This window comes from Lagenorhynchus albirostris, chromosome 3 (genome assembly GCF_949774975.1).
Source record: "Lagenorhynchus albirostris chromosome 3, mLagAlb1.1, whole genome shotgun sequence".
NCBI classification, from domain to species: Eukaryota; Metazoa; Chordata; class Mammalia; order Artiodactyla; family Delphinidae; genus Lagenorhynchus; species Lagenorhynchus albirostris.
Window position 1 is genome coordinate 42,698,298 of NC_083097.1, and position 18,552 is coordinate 42,716,849.

At 42.2% G+C, this 18,552-nt stretch overlaps 1 long non-coding RNA gene across 2 annotated transcripts; it reads right to left on the reverse strand.

The window, feature by feature from the left end:
* Positions 1-254: 254 nt before the first annotated feature.
* Positions 255-14,664, reverse strand: LOC132516822 (uncharacterized). Of its 2 annotated transcripts, none has more exons than XR_009539478.1 (3): positions 13,237-14,664; positions 12,148-12,348; positions 255-725 (listed from the first exon to the last, which is right to left on the reverse strand). It is a non-coding gene; the product is annotated as an uncharacterized LOC132516822 (long non-coding RNA). The 2 variants fall into 2 exon arrangements; XR_009539477.1 differs by having other exon boundaries at positions 255-1,585.
* Positions 14,665-18,552: the final 3,888 nt, after the last annotated feature.

Sequence of the window (18,552 nt, forward strand, 5' to 3'; positions counted from 1 at the left end):
TGAAGCATAAAAGCAGTTTGGGGGAGGGGTGGGGGAATGTTGTTTGGGGAGCAGCTGAGGAGTCAGGATCAGAGAAGATCCATATTCCCTCTGTGTGTGGGGAAGACAGACCAGAGCAATGGCTTTCAAACCCTGGGTTCCATGGGGCCGAACAATACCCCGAAATTACCCTGGGGTGACTGGGGGAGGGGCCACGTGGGTCCACAGCCTCCACAAAAAATCAGACAGACTGAATCTTGATCTCTTTTGTGTACTGGTTTTTATTTAAAATGTATATTTGAACATAAGGATTTGCTGCCAAAGAAAGGGAAAAGAGAGAGAGGGCCTGCGAGAGAAAGAGACTGAGATTGAAAACCACTGGGGTTTGCTTGAATCCACTTCTGCAAATGTTATGGTTTCTCAGGAGGGGCCTTCTACCGGAGGAATCCTGAATGTTAATCACAGTCGCAGCAAACTCGGGTGCTGTTTTCCTTACTCACACCGGGAATTCATCTACTCCTGGCTCCCAGCACATGGTCTTGGCAATACTCGTCGTGGCTGCTTTGTTTCTGAGCCGCATGGTGGAAACTGAGCAGAGCCCTTGGCTGGATCCGTCACACCAACCCCTGGCTGACCTTCTGAACTGTACATCTCCGCATACAGAGGAAGAAAACTCAGGAGCCCCAGAGAGGAGAGGGCTGACCAGCTGGTCCTGTCCAGAATTGGGGAAGCTCTGCTCAGGACAGCTGAGATTAAAAGACAGTCAGGAAAGAGAAATCAGCGATTCCTTTAGGGGCCAGAAAACTTATGGAAATGCCAAAAGATGGCAAATCCAGAGGGCTTGGAAACTTGGTCACTTTAGCACTCAGCTTTCTGACCTTTGGAAATGACACATCACAGTATTGAGTCCAAAACCAGCTTTGATAGATTTTTTGTTCATCTTTGTACTCAGGCATTTTAAGACACTGTAGAGAGGTCTTCTGATGTTTTCCACACATCATAATGGCATAAAACCAGGAGAGGAGCAGCGACAGCCAGAAAGAATTACAAATAGAGAATAGAAGACAAAAAAATGTGTGTGGGGGGGGGCTAGGGGTACATCTGTGGGCTTAATCAGTAACTTAATCTGGCAATGCAAACTTAACCAGTTAAGAGTAAACAGAATCCAGTTAGGCCCCTGCCTCCTAATGAGCCCTTACCCTTACCTTGGGCTTTTGGGGTCCTCAGCCAACAACATGCAGACATGTCAGTTCCTGCTGGCGTCAATCCTGTCTGGCCTCTGGAACAACGGCCAAGCACTTGATCATTCTGCATTTCTCAGTCCTGAGCCTCCGAAGGCTACACGTGGCATTATAGGGAGTTCTTTGCTTATTAGTGGGCTTGGAATTTGCCTGCTGCACCCACATCTGGCCCCCAGATGGTGGGATTGACCCAGGTGTGCACTAAGCTGTAGGTTCCCCGTGTTTATGGTCAGTGTGCCCGCCTGGTCCCTGCTTTTTCCCTGGGACTGGAACGTGGTCCAGAGCTGGCTGGGGCTGCCGTGCCTCCCCTAGCTTCTGCCAGTCTGCTCAGGCCATCTTTTCCCTCTCACTGCCACTCTTCCACCCTACAGCAAAGTTGAGAAAACAGTACAATGAATAGCCATATATCCCTCACTTAGATTTACTAATCATTAACACTTTACCACATTTGTTTTTCTTTCTTTCTCTTCCTATGCACACAGACACACACACAATTGTCTTGATAATGTCTTTTTTTATATAAATTTATTTTATTTATTTTATTTTTGCTGCGCGTGGGCTTTCTCTAGTTGCGGTGAGCAGGGGCTACTCTTCGTTTTGCTGCGAGGGCTTCTCATTGTGGTGGCTTCTCTTGTTGCAGAGCATGGGCTCTAGGCGTGCAGGCTCCAGTAGTTGTGGCTCGCAGGCTCTAGAGTGCAGGCTCAGTAGTTGTGGCGCACGGGCTTAATTGCTCCATGGCACGTGGGATCTTCCTGGACCAGGGCACGAACCTGTGTCCCCTGCATGGGCAGGCAGATTCTTAACCACTGCGCCACCAGGGAAGCCCTTGATAATGTCTTTTATGGCTGTATTGTTTTTCAGTTCAGGATCCAATCAAGGATCATGCACTGCATTTAGCTGTCATGTCTCTAGTTTTCTTTAGTCTAGAATAGCTCCCTTTTTTTTTTTTTAATCTTTTTTAAAAAAATTTTATTGGAGGATAGTTGATTTACAATGTTGGGTTAGTTTCTGCTGTACAGAAAAGCAAATCAGTTATACATACACATATATCCACTCTGTTTTAGATTCCTTTCCCATATAGGTCATTACAGAGTATTGAGAAGCATTTCCTGTGCTATACAGTAGGTCCTTATTAGTTGTCTATTTTTATATAGTAGGGTGTCTTGACTTGGATATTTCTGAAGAGTTCAGGACAATTGTTTTGTAGAACGTCCACAGTTTGGATGTCTGATTATTTCCTCTCGATTAGATTCAGTGGGACCACAAGGATTTTTTTTTCCATTCCCTGCGCTGCTGCACATGCAGCATTTTTGGCAGGAATATCTTCTAGGTACGACTGCCTCTTAGACATAGGCTGAACCCAATGCCCACTTGCTTTCCTCTGTACATCACTGTAACCACCTCCTCACTGTCCCGGCCAGAAGGTGACACAGCAAGGGTGGCCAAGGAGCTTGCGCCGGGCAGACCTGGGCTCCCAGGGGCCCGGCAGGGTTGCTGCCACCAGACACCACTCTGACGATTCAGCCCAACTGGATTGGTTCAGAAGGGAACTAGCTTAAATGTTCTCCTTTGGCTCCCACTTTCATTTGTCACAGCTGAGCTCTCAGATATCCTGGGCTCTTAGAACTCTGTCATAGCCCAGTGGTGGTTAGGCTGAGGAAACAAACAGGGCAGAGATTCCACAGAGGCAACATCTTAGAGGCTCCATAGGCTATAACCTTCGTTATGTGGACAAAACTGCTGAACTCAAGTGGAAACTCCAGGCAAAGGGCTGCTGTGCTGGGCTTCAGGAACACGAAGAACCAGGAGAAGTTGGGACCAGATGTCTGGTCGAGTTCAGGGATTTGGCAAGTATCCATGTTCTGCATTAGCAAGAAAACCAAGTTCCTCCTTGGAAAGGAAGCTATAAGTTCAAAAAGCCAAAGTCAAAACCCAAATCCAGAGCCCTCATAGGTTGGAGGAGACCTGGAACCAGGAGCTCCTCCAGGGCAGGAAGCCTTTCCTATTATCCTGTGCACCCCCATGACTGAGCACCATGCTTGGTGGGTGGGAGACACCCAACCCTTGCTGTTGAATGAATGGATGAATAAATAAATAAATACGATTGCTAAAGAAGAAGAGTCAAGTTTAGTATCCAAGAGTCCAATTTAATTAGGAGGATTTAAGAGTCAGTATCTGAGGGTATAGATGTGGAGAGACGGCAGAACATAGAATTTCGAGATACATACATCAAGGGTAACTGAGTTGAAAAATGGGGTTGAGCCACAGTAAGCTGTTGAAATGTGTTACAATTCATCCTCAATCGACCTAACTCCAGATTTTTCTTTTATGATGAGCTCATTGGTGTCGTGGTTTTCTTCAGGCAGAGAGAGAGCTTTTGTTCAGCCACTGTGCAGCCAGGAACGTGCCTGTCCCATCAGGCACACAATCTGCCTCTGAGAAGCTGGGAATGGGGCCACAAGGATGATTTTCCCCCCGTTTCCTGCCCTGCTACAGGTGGCAGAAACAGAAGGTGAGATGTGGACACACTCACATAATATCCAGGCTTTTCAAACCTCATACAGTGACACGCAAGCTCACTCTCTAATATCATAAAAGCTGGGAGGAAAGTCCAGGAGTGGGAATGGAGAAATTCCATGGAAAGAAAGCTCAGGAAGCTCCTAATAAAACCTAGCTTAAACATAAAAATTTGGCACTTTATCAAGACAAGGAAAGTAGTGAGGGGTCGGTGACTGAGCTACGGGCTGCATTTAGCATCTGGAGTGTTGGAAGCTTCCAGCAAGGCCTGCTAGACTGATAAAGGGGCTCTGGAAGATCTCTTAATGGATATAAGTGCTGTGCAGGGGGGAGAAGACTTGTCAGGTGATTCAGAATAAAAGTATTTTTAAGTTGAGAAGAGTGCAATTGTATTACCATCCCCACATTTAGAGATGAATAAAAAAGGCACAGAGAAAGGAAGTGGGCTGTTACTGGGCCTCCCATAACTACAGTCCAGCTCAGCTTCCTTATATAGGTTTCTTTTCACACACATGCTGTTAGGTTAGGTTTCTAAAACTCATGGTTTTTATTTATAGATTAAGCACACCCCAATTTTTCTAAATACTGAAGACGATGCTGGCCAGAACTTAATTTGGGTTATCACCATGCCTAGCACTCCCTCCCTCCTGCCTTCCTGTCTGAGTCCCTTGAGGAACCTGGGTGGCCTCTTCATTTCTATAAACTTTCCCAACTTTCTTCTCCTTTTCCTCCCTCCCTCCCTCCCTTCCTCCCTTCCTTCCCTTCCTTCCCTCCTTCCTTCCTTCCTTCCTTCCTTCCTTCCTTCCTCCCTCCCTTCTTCCCTTTTTTTTTGCCAACGTGTCAGTACAGCTGAGCCCCCTGATCCCTGTTAGCTGCACAGACCCAGCTCCAGTTCTGTCCTTTTACTGGGGAACTGATGTCAGCATGGCTGGATTACAGCCCAGCAACCGTTCTGTTACTAATGAATTGGCAGGGAGAACAAAACACTCTCCTGGAACAGTTTTGTCATCTATAGTTGGAGCACAGAAAACCTTGGGATTTGGAAAAGAACACATGTCATTCGAGTTTGTTTATTTGCCTTCAGATGTCAGGACCCCCGGTTCACCACGCCCTGAATGTTTGTCTGATTACAGAACTCCTGCAAATAACAAAAGGTTAAAGGAAAACTCCACCCTTGCAGCATTTCCCTACTCATTTTCCGCCCTCCAGGACTGGCTGGCAGGCTTGGGTCGGGAAAATTTTTATATTTATAATCCCATAAATAGGGGGGCCAGACTTGGCAGCTTCAAAAGGGCTGAGACAATCTGGAAAGCTGGGATTGAAAGAGCCCTTAAGGAGCATTATGGCCAACATTCTTCTCTAAATATGAGAAGCTGAAGCCAGAGAGGTTGCCGGTGTTAGGGGTTGAATTGAGTTTCCCCAAAATTCATTTATTAAAGCCCTAACAACCAAGACCTCAGAAAGTAATCTTATTTGCGGATAGGGTCTTTAAGACATATAAGTTCAAGTGAGATAAGCAGGGTTGGGTATAAACCAATGTGCATGGTGTACTTATAAGAAGGAGAAATTTGGACAGAGGCACGTATACAGAGAGAATACTATGTGAACATGAAGCCAACCGTCTGCAAGCCAAGGAGAGGGGCAGGGAACAGATCTTTCCCTCCCAGCCTTCAGAAGGAAACAGCCTTGCCAACACTTTGATTTTGGATTTCTAGCCTCCAGAACTGTGAGACAATAAATTTTTGTTGTTTAAGCTCAGTGTGTGCTACTCTGTTACAGCAGCCTCAGCAAACTCTTACATGTGGAATCTCAGTTCGAGTGGCCTCGCCAGTTAAATCTTCTGAATGCCTTGCCCAACGCTTCTTTTGTCACATTGCCACCTACACTGGATACATACTATGAAATTACTATTTACAGAAAACAAGAGTACTCTTCCAAAGGGACAATTTGTCTAAGAATTTGAAGAGCAATGCCTCTGATCTTCCATGCTGGAATCTCTATGTGTAAATAGAGGTAGGAAGCTGCTCCCCACCTACCCCCATCTTATTCAGTTTAAAAAGCTGCTCCCATTTAACTCACTTCCTCAGAACCCAGGAAATAGGCATTCTCTTTTTATACGATTGACCTCATTTTTAGTACTTGTCTCAATCTCTTTAAAAAATTACCTGGCCTTAAAAGAGCACAACTAGAAATATGAAAATTATGAAAGAAAAAAAATCTCATTGGTAAAGGCAAATATACAGTAAATGTTGTAGATCAACAACATATAAAGCTTGTAGGAAGGTTAAAAGACAAAAGTAGTGTAATCATCTACATTCACAATAAGTGGTTATGGAATACACAAAATAAAAACACGCAAAGTATGATGTCAAAAACATTAAATGGGGGGGGAGTAAAAATTCAGAGTTCTTAAAAATTTCAGGGTTGTTCAAATGTACGGCCTTGGGCTTCCCTGGTGGTGCAGTGGTTGAGAATCTGCCTGCCAATGCAGGGGACACGGTCTGGGAAGCCTGGTCTGGGAAGATCCCACATGCCGTGGAGCAACTAGGCCCGTGAGCCACAACTACTGAGCCTGCGCGTCTGGAGCCTGTGTTCTGCAACAAGAGAGGCCGCGATAGTGAGAGGCCCGCGCACCGTGACGAAGAGTGGACCCCGCTTGCCACAACTAGAGAAAGCCCTCACACAGAAATGAAGACCCAACACAGCCATAAATAAATAAATAAATAAATAAACAAACAAATAAATAAATAAATAAATGAAAAGCCAAGCATTTGAAGCCCTTTAAAAAAAAAAATGTACGGCCTTTTTCTATGTCTTATGGAATTCAGTTTGCCGATATTTTTTTGGGAGGATTTTGCCATCTATGTTCACAAGTGAGAGGGCCTATGAATTGCATTTCTTACACCAAAAAAAAAAAATTACCTAGCCTTTCTCTTTTTGTGAGAATATTCTCAGTTTAGCTACTATCATCTATTTTGCCCAAAGTTGTGTTCGTTATTTGTTATTAATGGTACCTTTGGTTTCTATCAATTTGTAATTTTGAATGGGCTTGAATTTTATTTGTGTGCAGATAAACCACGGCACTTTATTACTGGAGGAACATACTTGAGGAATGGAGTGATAAGAATAATTTGCAATAAATTTTCACAATAGATTGAAATTCTGTCCTCAAAGCAGTTAAAACAATCATCATCATCTAGAACAAAAATAGCCCTTGCTATGATGGCAGGCTTTTTTCCAAAGTGAAGACCCCCAACAGGGGTATTAGGAGATCGGAGAATTGACTGAAAGCAAGAGAAGTCTCTCTTCTCTGCACGTCTCGGTGCTGAGAGAGGCGCAGGGGCAGTGAAGCATTTGGACTAAGCTTAGGAACATCTCAGAGAAATCCTGGCAGCCAGGTGAAGAGCCCAAGGACAGGCACTGGGCTCAAAGGGCCAGGGATTTGCCAGCTGGCCCCAGAAGAACATTCTGTGAGAAATCTGTGCCTCTGCTATCACCCCAACACATGGCAGTCAGGCTGGCCTGTGCTGCCAGGGACCAGCCACTACACTGACTTTACTACATGGCTAGTTTGTGTAAACCCCTGTGTTAGAAAGGGTGTACCCATGTGGGCTTGTGATCAGTGGCTCCCAGAGTTTAGGATTTCATGACACTGTCCCCGCACCCCCTGCCCAATAAAAGAGGGACACTGGCAAATGGTTGGCAGCTTTTAATTCTGGCAGATAAGAATATTATTTAAAACATAGTATCTTCTACCAATATAATTTCATAAAAACGTGAACATTTAAACAATTATTTAAATTAAAAAAGCAAAACCTAAGAACAGTTACAATCTCTCCATTGTAGCCAAAGAATGTCGCCTGCCATATCAGTAAACAAAGGATGTTTTGACCGTCAAGCCGTCAGCCATTGCAGCTGGTATGATAACTTGGTATGATATTTTCATAAGTTATAAAATAAAGGTAAATGAGATAAGAGTTTTCAGGTGAACTCTTTAGGAATAATTATGGTTTGGTATGTCTATCTAAAATAGTTTCTCCAGGTTTTTGGTAACTTGAAACTTTATTGCTAAATTAACTTAAATGAAGAGAATTCATTTAATAGCCAGGTCATTTTGAATAAGATAAAATACTGGAACATTAATTGCTAAACAGGTCTGCTTTTGTCTTCTTATGAGAGGAAAACTAAAGATGTTTGGGGTTTATTAGACACATTTCTTGCACAACACTGAGAAAAGAAATTATGCTATCAGAAGAAGTATATTTCTAGAGGTTATGAAATATTCCTAAATTTGCCAACCAGGAAATGCTGGTATGACCAACAGTTCACAATTACTTGCAGCTTGTCAGTTTTCACTAGAGATTAAAGATTTTAAGGGTTAAAATTGTAATATGCAAATAAAGCTACTAGAAATAAGAAGGGAAACATGTCAGTACGCAAGGAAAGTAGGATGTGTGTTTTCAACAAGAGAAGGTATGAAAAATGGAAATACATTTTCTTAAGGGGCAAGGGTGATTTTGTCCTACAGCTTGTTATCTCTAAATGGAACAGGAGAATAAGAGATAAACTAATACAGACACAGAAAGTTGTGGAAGGTTTGTAGAAAGGGAACCCTGAGAGAAGAGTTTTGTACATGGTAGGCTGGGATTGGGTTAAATATAATAGGTAAATAAATTTTGTTATTGAGGGTGGGCTGGTGCAGGATTGGAATTCGGTTCTCTCTCTCTGTTAAGAGAACGAAGTTTTCTTGGAATGTTGAGTTACTTTTAATAAAAAACTGTGAATTTATTTGCCTTCTAAATGATCTGTATTTGCCTTAAAAATCTTTTATTGTCACTTTGGTTGAATAAGTAAGTATTGTTTCACAGCAATCTATGGTCCTATTTAACCAAGTGTTTTAAAACCTTTTGGTATCTTTCACAAACTTCCCCTAGTCAAATTCTAAATAAAGTTCATTTGACCTCCAGCTAACTTTGGGATGCTTCAAAGGGCCCCTGAAACATCCCAAAGGGAGATATTAAATTAACTAGGTTTATTTATGTTAAATTACATGAGAAACATTGTCAAATAAGTGGTGATAAAACCTTCTTAGGCTGGGATGAATGAGAGAGCAGCACTGACAGATATACACTACCATGTGTAAAATAGCTAGCTAGTGGGAAGTTGCTGTATAGGACAGGGAGATCAGCTCAGTGCTTTGTGACCACCTAGAGGGGTGGGATAGGGAGGGTGGGAGGGAGGCGCAAGAGGGAGGGGATATATATATATACATATAGCTGATTCACTTTGTTGTACAGCAGAAACTAACACAACATTGTAAAGCAATTATAATCCAATAAAGATGTAAAAAAAAAAACCTTCTTAGGTTAGATGACTTTAACATGTATATATTCCAAAATTTATATGGCATTCCTAAAAGTCTGATATGTCCTGGTATAAGGTTATCAGGCATAATTCTAGTTATTATCTTAAAATGTTGTATGTCACAGAAATATCCAAGTTCCTTGTCAATTGCATTATAATCAAATATTTAACCATGCCATTTTAAGTCTTTTGCTGTTTATAAACAATCATTGTTTTACTCTGATGCTTTCATAAAATGAAGATCTTCAAGAAGGTTCATAAAAAGGACTTTTTAACAATTATAAGTTTCTGATAACTTTTAGATCATACCACTGAACTGGGTAAGAAATTAAAAACTCTAATGGAAAACCTGATGATTTCATCCAGATCAACAGGAATTAATTACACAGGACTGAATGAACTGATAAATATGGTTTATAATTTTATGACTTTTTAAAAATATACTGGCTTTTAATCTTTGTTTTCTAGAAAACCTTTCCTCTTACACTAATTATGACCTACAAAAAACTGATAAAGTATACTTTTGTAAAGAAGATGAAATATTTAACTTTTTCTCTCAACCTGATCCTTCCAGAATTTGGCTTCTCCACCTGGCTCCCCTGTGGACCTGATGGCTTATTGTGACCAAATTACAAATAGTTTACTAATCATTGTTTTAATGTGCTCTCTCTTGTTGTTTTCAAACTATTTATGCCTTGTGGCTCTCTCTGTTGCACTATGACTTTATTAATGTTGCTAGTTGTATTACTTATATCCTGTCTGTTTTATAAGATTGTTGTCTCCTGCATTACGAATGTGTAACCTGGCCTTCAACAAAATTAATGACATCTCAGGATAGTTGATCATATATGTAGCTCTATATAGAATAATTGTCATAGTGCAATTCTAGGTATGAGAAAAAGCAACAAGGGAAAACATTTCCTGGATTATGCTAAACTCGTAAACCAGGCGGTCCAGAGAATTTTAGATTATCAGCACAGTGAGTGGCCCAGAATTTTTGCCTGGTCTAGGAAGACTTCCCAGTGCCTTGGGACAAAATTGCTCATGGAATGCCTCCCAAATGTTGGCTGAATTTATGACCAAGATGAGGCCCTGTGGACAAAGAATGTTGCCTTATCAGCAAACAAAGGATGTTGTAGCCATCAAGCCATCAGTCACTGCAACTGCTTCCAGCAGCGCACCCAAAAAAAGATACTGGCCCTAGATAGTTAAGATGCATATCAAAGGAATAATTTCATTAGGCCCAGACTCTTGCATCTTCTCATAAGTAGGAAAGCACTAAATTCATTAACTTGAGATGTCTGTTTTTTCTTTAAATGACAGTAATCTTTTGGTGTTTGACTACCTGGTTTTTTTGTTTGTTTTTCAAAAACTCCTATATATCCTGGCTTCTCCCTTACTTCTTTAGAACAGTCCCTCAGAGCTATCTGAGAGCCCATCTCCTGGGCTTACATCCTCAGTATGCCTGCTGAATAAAACATAATTCTCAACTTTTAGGTTGTGCTTTTTTTTCAGATAACACCATCAAACGACGTTTGGCAATTCTGAAGTGACATATTATTTTGAAATAAGGATATATTTATAATTTTTTCAAATGGAAAAATTACAACGTAATATTTTATTTATCACTGCCACCTCTGGTACAGTTACTGGTGCTTGAGCCTGGACCTCTCTATGGTCACAGGCTCTTGTGGAGATTTTCTTAGCAAGCCCAGCACCCTCAATGTTTCAGCTAGATGATGTCAGGTATGATAGGGGTTCCTTACCCTATCTTTTATAGTTCCCTTGTTTCTACAAAAACAGAAGGATCTTTGCATCTCTCTACCGAGTGAAGAATTACAATTCATTATTACTTATAGGTAGCTCCTTAAAATGCTTTGTTAGCTAGTATCAGTGCTCAAAAAGATATGTCATCCCCCGCTATAAAGGTGATGTCTCCTCCTGTCTTAGTTTGGGTTCTCTCAGAGGCAGATTCTGAAAAAAGGATTGGAGTGCAAGTAGGTTATTTGGAAGGGGATCTCGGTAGAGGAATGGGGATGTGAGACAGGGAGGGAAAGGCAGTTCATAGAGAGGAAGCATTCACAAGCCCATTGCCACTGGGGCAGCTGGGAGACTCCTTGGAAACTGCAGAGTACCCCTTGGAGTGTTGTACCATAATTCCCACCTGTTACTGGTTGAATGCTGCTCCTGAGGGCACGGATTGCCCAGCACTTGCCACTCGCCCTGTGCACAAGCCACGTGAGCTTCTGCAACCAGAGCAAAAGTCTTCAGGAAGAGTCACAGAAGCCAAGTGCTTTAATCGTAGCAGGGAGTGCTACAGAACGTGGGTAGGGCACCAAAGGAATCTGCTATCCCCACTTCGGCAACCTCTGAACTCTTGATATGAAATCATATCACAGACCCTGCCCTTTGATAGATAAAGCAGGAAGAATTATGACTCACCTCAGCCCTTAAAGGAAAAAGGAAGGGCCTTCTTCCCCAAAGAGCCACATCCTATTTTTCCATGGGTGGCCAGACAACCTCCAATAACCCTTGTCCCGAATCTGTGGGTGAGACCACTGCTGCACATCATGGTGATAAAATGCGTACACTCAAGACAAAAATCTTCCACTAATACCACGGGACTTTTACTAACAATGACCTAGACTAGAGACGGCAAACTGATTCCACCTGTGGGTCAACCCTGATCAATTGGTGGTGGCTGCCAGAGCACTGCGTTGAGAAGAATTCTGAAGCATGGAGAGAAAGAGTGTGTTATGGATTAGGGCAGCTGGGTACATATACATAAGGGTTACCAATAAAAATCACTGAAAAACTTCAAAATCCTTTCAGGAATGTACTATGTGTGTACATATGCTACTGGAAGGAACATTTTCATAAGATCCTTGGAGGTTGTGTGTGGATGAGGCACGCAATGGAACCCTCAGAAGGCAGCATGCTCTAGCTACATCTCGAGTCGGGGCTGGGTGGAGGATAGACGGACAGTTCAGGTTTTACTGTTGACATGGTAGACAAAATTACATTTAAAAGTCTCTTAAAGGCTTACCTGGTGGCACAGTGGTTGGGAGTCCGCCTGCCGATGCGGGGGACGCGGGTTCGTGCCCCGGTCCGGGAAGATCCCACGTGCCGCAGAGCAGCTGGGCCCGTGAGCCATGGCCGCTGAGCCTGCGCGACCGGACACTGAGCCTGCGCGTCCGGAGCCTGTGCTCCGCAACAGGAGAGGCCACAACAGTGAGAGGCCCGCGTACTGCAAAAAAAAAAAAAAAAAAAAAAAAAAAAAAAAAAAAATCTCTTAAAATGTCCTAAAGTTGCTAGTATCTGGGCCCTCAGAAGCTTAAAAGCCTGTACAGTTAAACCCCCAAATGCAAACATGATGCAACCGTTCTACATGGTCCCTAACTGGCCTTCTAAGGTATCCACAGGGGTCAGGTCTGGTAAGCTGAGGGCTTTTATTTTGTTGAGTGGATTGTGTAACCTGGTGGCTGCCTTTAGCTGCCTTCCTTTCTCTTCCCACACCTAGTGCTCTGCTCCTCCTCTCATACTCAATATTGACAAAATGAAGAAGTTAGGCCCCCATCTCACATAACACAGGAAATCACATTTCAGATAGATCAATAAGCTAAATGTAAAAGATCAAAATTATTTTAAAAACCTAAATTCGGGGAGTTCCCTGGTCGTCCGGTGGTTAGGATTCAGTGCTTTCACTGCCATGGCCCGGGTTCAATCCCTGGTCAGGGAACTGAGATCCTGCAAGCCTCGGGGCGTGACCAAAATAAGAAAAAAAAAAAAGAAAACAACTTAAAAGTTTGATAATATCCAGTGTTGGCAAGGATGTGCAGCCATGGGTACAATTAACTAAGAGGACTATTTCTACTAAAATTTTTACTTCGTTTCTGGTTATCTATCCTGTAAAAATACTAAGTAAATACTAAGACACCTGTACAAGGTTATTCACTGCAGCATTGTTTATAATAGTGGAAAAAAATTGGAAATAACCAAAATATTCCTCAAAGAAATACGGCTAAATAAATTAAGATGCATCCTTATAGAATGTTACACAGCTTTTTTTAAAAAAAAATAAGGTAAATATATACACAATGACAGGGAAATAGCTCTAAGACATGTCAAAACTTACTTGAATTCAATTTCTTCATCTGTAAGGTGGAGAGGTTGGACAAAAAAAATCTCTTAGAGTCCTTCTAACTTCACTCTATGAAAACGGAAGTACATCATATGGCTCAAGAATTTTGTGCGCCTAAAAATAGAATTGTCCCCTTTTCAACTTTTTCCCTGGGAAAATCTAAAATTCACAAAACCCGTAACTCTCTTTCTACTTTTTCTCCTTTCTCAAGGTTAAATCTTTCTTTCTCAATTCAGATGATCAAAATATCTTGGAATCTAAAAGTAAATAATAAAACTCTGAGAGTAAATATGTTCAAATAGCTTTACTAAGCGAAAAACCCCTGAATACATGGGTTTCATAGACAATACACTCCAGGGCCAGCAATTAAACGGGTCACTCTACATCCTCTGGGTAATATTGGTGACATTGATCAGCAATGGCCTGCTTGGCCAGAAGAGGGCTGTATTTTTTAATTTTTATTATTTTTAAAAGGCTAGGTTTCTTTTCTTTTTAATATTTATTTACTTATTTATTTAGGCTGTGCCAGGTCTTAGTTGCAGCATGCATGCTGAGATCTAGTTCCCCAACCAGGGATCGAACCCAGGCCCCCTGCATTGGGAGCTTGGAGTCTTACCCACCGGACCACCAGGCAAGTCCTGAGGGCTATGTTTATATGAGGAGGAGAGGCCTCATAACCAATGACTGGGGTGTCCTGGAGAAAACTGGTTCCAATGAGAGGGGACTCCAAATTGACATGTGTCAAAAACAATCTCCTAGGAACTGATAAAATAGAAAGGATCTAATTTTAAACAAACAGGAAAGATAACCTAAGGAAGCAGAAGTTTCATTCCATTTTGACTAGATTTCCATAACCACTTGAGAACCTAGAGTTCCTCTGATGCCCTGGTAGGGAATTTGCTTAACCTTTCTGGGCCCCAGCGTCCCCCTATGGAAAGCAGTTATGGGATTTCTGACTCATCTTTCAGGATCATTTTGAAGAAAGGTGAATATTAGAAAATCCATCTGAAAAAAGAAGAGAACACATCAGTCACTGAGGGAAAACCAGGACATAGGGCATAACAAACAATAAATTATCTACTGCCTAAGAAGGTCCTGGAACCAATATAGACAATTATTTTGGTTCTTATTTACAGCCAGAGAGGCCTCTGAAGCTCATTAGAGTCTGGAATTACTTCATACTCTGGGCTGGAAATTTCAAAGGAAAATTTCAAGAAATTCTGAAGGAAACTTCCAAATCCACTAGCTGGTTTGCTCTTCACTAGATGTTAACTGGATTATTTACTTTTAAAAATCAGGCTGAATTTTGCACTGACTGAGCCAAATTTTGCATCTATCTCTGAGCAGCTCTTGCTGTTGTCAGTGTAGCTTCCACGTGTGGACAGGAGAAGAAAATACAGGCCATTGTCCTACCAGATGCAAATTATGGTCCCGATTCAACAAAAAACATCTGTTCTCCACACAGGAAAAAATAAGAACAGACTCTGAAGCCAGACTGATCTTTTGTGACATGGCAGCCTGCTCTTGTAGAAATTCACATCGTGGTTTGTGATTAGCAAGCAAAAAAAAAAAAAAAAAAAAGATTCTGAAATTCACATGATTTGTAATTTTTCTCAGTTTTGAGGCCTGTGTTAATGATAAAAACTATTAAATTTTAATTAGAATAAACTGATAGTTTTTTGAAAGAGAGAAAGAATTTTGAAAGAAGAAATTGTCTGACATAGCTATACATAACAAAGTTGATGCTATATTCCATCATTCTCTCTGGACCTTTGAGAAACCAATACCCAATAAAAAGCAGTATCAATAATATAACTGGGGGCTTCCCTGGTGGTGCAGTGGTTGGGAGTCCACCTGCCGATGCAGGGGACACGGGTTCGTGCCCCGGTCCGGGAGGATCCCACATGCCACAGAGCGGCTGGGCCCGTGAGCTATGGCCGCTGAGCCTGTGCGTCCGGAGCCTGTGCTCCGCAGCAGGAGAAGCCACAACAGTGAGAGGCCCGCGTACCGCAAAAAAAAAAAAAAAAAAAAAAAATATATATATATATATAAAAAACTGATTTCATAATTTTCTGTAGTCACTGATGATTCTTTCATTGAAGGTATGAATGACTGAGATTAAGTGTTGGTGGACTACATATAGATCACACCCTTCAAATTAATCAAATATATTTGATCCCTACCTACTCGTAATAGAATAATACTATAATATTAATCTTACAGTTCTCAATTCTTTGTATTCCTACCCCTCTCCCATCATTTCAGCAGCAGTGAGGGCTTTTTTTTTTTTTAAGCCTAGAGCTTTAGACAGCTCTGGGATATTTATTTATTAAAAAAATGGTTTTTCTTGGCTGCATTGGGTCTTAGTTGTGGCACATGGGATCTTCGTTGAGGCATGCGGGATCTTCGGTTACGGCGGGCGGGCTCTTCGTTGTGGTGCGTGGGCTTCTCTCTAGTCGTGGCTCGCGGGTTTTCTCTTTCCTAGTTGTGGCGCGCGGGCTCCAGGGAGCATGGGCTCTGTAGTTTGCGGCACACAGGCTCTCTCATTGAGGCGTGAGAGCTCAGTAGTTGTGGCGTGCGGGCTTAGTTGCTCTGAGGCATGTGGGATCTTAGTTCCCTGACCAGGGATTGAACCCTAGTCCCCTTCATTGGAAGGCGGATTCTTGACCAGTGGACCACCAGGGAAGTCCCAGGGCTTTTGTTTTGTACTGCTCCTAAGGTAGTGTCTAAACAGCTAAAATGCAAAGAAAGAAACTGATTCAATGCCTGGCTTTGAGTTTTAAAATCTTGGCTTTGATGATCAAGAGCAAATATGAAGGAGTGTGCCCAACTAGAGTACCCTAGTCAGTAATGAGCACTGATTTTGTTTTTCTTTTTCTTAATAGTAGTTGTTAGAAAATGGTTTTTATTCTTTTATGACTGTTAGTCATTTGTACTTCCTCTTTTGTGAATTGTCTGTTTTTATGTTCTTCCCATTTTTGAACTAGAATCTTAGATTTCTCCCTCTTATTTACTTTCACATTGATATGCCATATATGTAGCCAATATTTTCTCAGTTTGATATTTCTTTTTAAATCTAGCTTATAATTTTTTTGATCTGTAGAGTTTTTGTGGGGTTTTTTTGCGGTACGTGGGCCTCTCACTGCCATGGCCTCCCCCGTTGCGGAGCACAGGCTCTGGACACGCAGGCTCAGCGGCCATGGCTCACGGGCCTAGCCACTCCACGGCATGTGGGATCCTCCCGGACCGGGGCACGAACCCGTGTCCCCTGCATCGGCAGGCGGACTCTCAACCACTGCGCCACCAGGGAAGCCCCGAGTTTAACAGTTTTATGTAATCAAATCTACACCTTTTTTTCCAGATGATTTCCTCCATGGCTCGTAAACATAAGATAGTTTTTATCCATACACAGCCAAGAGAAGCATTCACTCATACTTTCTTCTATTTTGTTTGTAGTTTGATTTGTTACAACAAATTATTCTACCAGGTATCTTGTTCATTCCATCAACAAGTATTTCCTGAGCATCCATCTGCCGTGTGACAAAGTAACAGGTGTTAAGGATAAAGCAGTAACCAAAACACTTAGAGAGTAACAACTGGCAATTTCCAAACTGTTGAGTAGTGCTGGGGAAATAGGTTTGGCTGCTTTTGGTACAGTATTGAGCCCAGTGAAGTCGGTCAGGGTTGAGAACTACTGGAACCTCTGCGAACCTTAGCTTTTTTTTCCGCAGAGAATCCCCTTAACTTGATAAACTAACACAATTCCTGCAGCAGTCTAAATCTGATTAACCATAGAGCATTAATATGCTCCAGGTACTAGACAAAAGGTCATCAGAAACAAAGGAACCAAGAGAACTACTTGAGAAGGACTTAGAGAAACAACAAAATACACCTTCACCAAGATTTCGAATCAGGATTCAGAGCAGCAGGGCTGTCGGAGATGATTTAGACTTGGCCTTTGCATAATACACAATTAAAGAAAACCTTAGAACAACCTGTAAATGTGAAAAAAAGAGAACAAAGTCAACTGTAATTAAAGACAGCCTCTGAGTGTTTCACCAGCATCAGGCTAAGTTTGTCATTCAAACTTAACCTGACGCTGCCTTTTGGGCTCAGTCTGTGACCTGGGAGGTGCTGGGCCCAATGGATAGGATTAGAACTGCTTTGTGAGGGCACTGTTTGCTGCTGGGCCTTGAGCAATGGCCTGACCAGAGGATCCCTTTCTGCCTCTCACTCCTGGCCCCAGGACTGGCTTGTCCCTGCAAGCTGTCCCAGTTGGGCCTCATCTCTCAGTGTTTCACAGCTGCTGTCTGCTGGACCTGCTACCACATGACATGCTATCTCCTAACACGGCACACCCAGCATCGCCATTGGACATTCAGCCTTAAGAAATTCCTGGAAAACTGATAGGAAGGGAGGGGGAAACTCTTTGCAACCTGCTGCTGTGATTTAAAAGTTGGTGAGTATGATGGTTAATTTTGTGTCATATTGGCTAGGCTGTGGTATGAGATTATTTGGTCAAACATGGCTGGATGTTGCTCTGAAGTTCCTTTTAAGATGAGATAAACACTGAAATCAATAGACTCTGAGTAAAGCAGATCACTCTCCATAATGTGGGTGGGCCTCATCCAATCAGTTGAAGGCCTTAAGAGAAAGACTGACATCCCCTGAGGAAGAGGGAATTCTGCCTGCAGACTGCCTGTAACGTCAGCTCTTTCCTGGGTCTCTAGCCTGCCAGCCTGCCCTGCAGATTTTGGACTTACCAGCCTCTACAATCACGTAAATCAATTCTTTAAGATACCTTCCTATCCATCTATCTATCTATCTATCTATTTATCTATCATCTATCTACCTGTCTCCTATTGGTTCTATTTTTCTGAGAACCCTGACTACTACAGTGAGTAGAGGGCTCAAGTAACCCTACTTTGGGCTTAGACTGAGGAAAGAGCTGAGGAGTAGGATATCTCCTTTACTTTTTATTTGTATACATATAACATAATCATGGTTTTGCCAGAAAAGTCAGGACTAACTAGGACTAAATAGTCCTGATTTGCATGATGTAATTAAATGCATCAATATTTTGTGTTTCCATGATTTCCAGATGTTTTATCACCCACACTCACTTGAAAACCATTCACCTGACTGTACAAGATTTCTTTTCCCAACCCACTGCCATGCTTCTCTTCTCAAGCTGTACAGCCCCTCAATAGGAGGAGTCTGGCCAATTCCATGAAGTGTTTTCAGGAATGTAATGATATAATCCCCAGACTGAGCATTTGTACAGTGTATCACAGCTTAATAAGGTGTTTT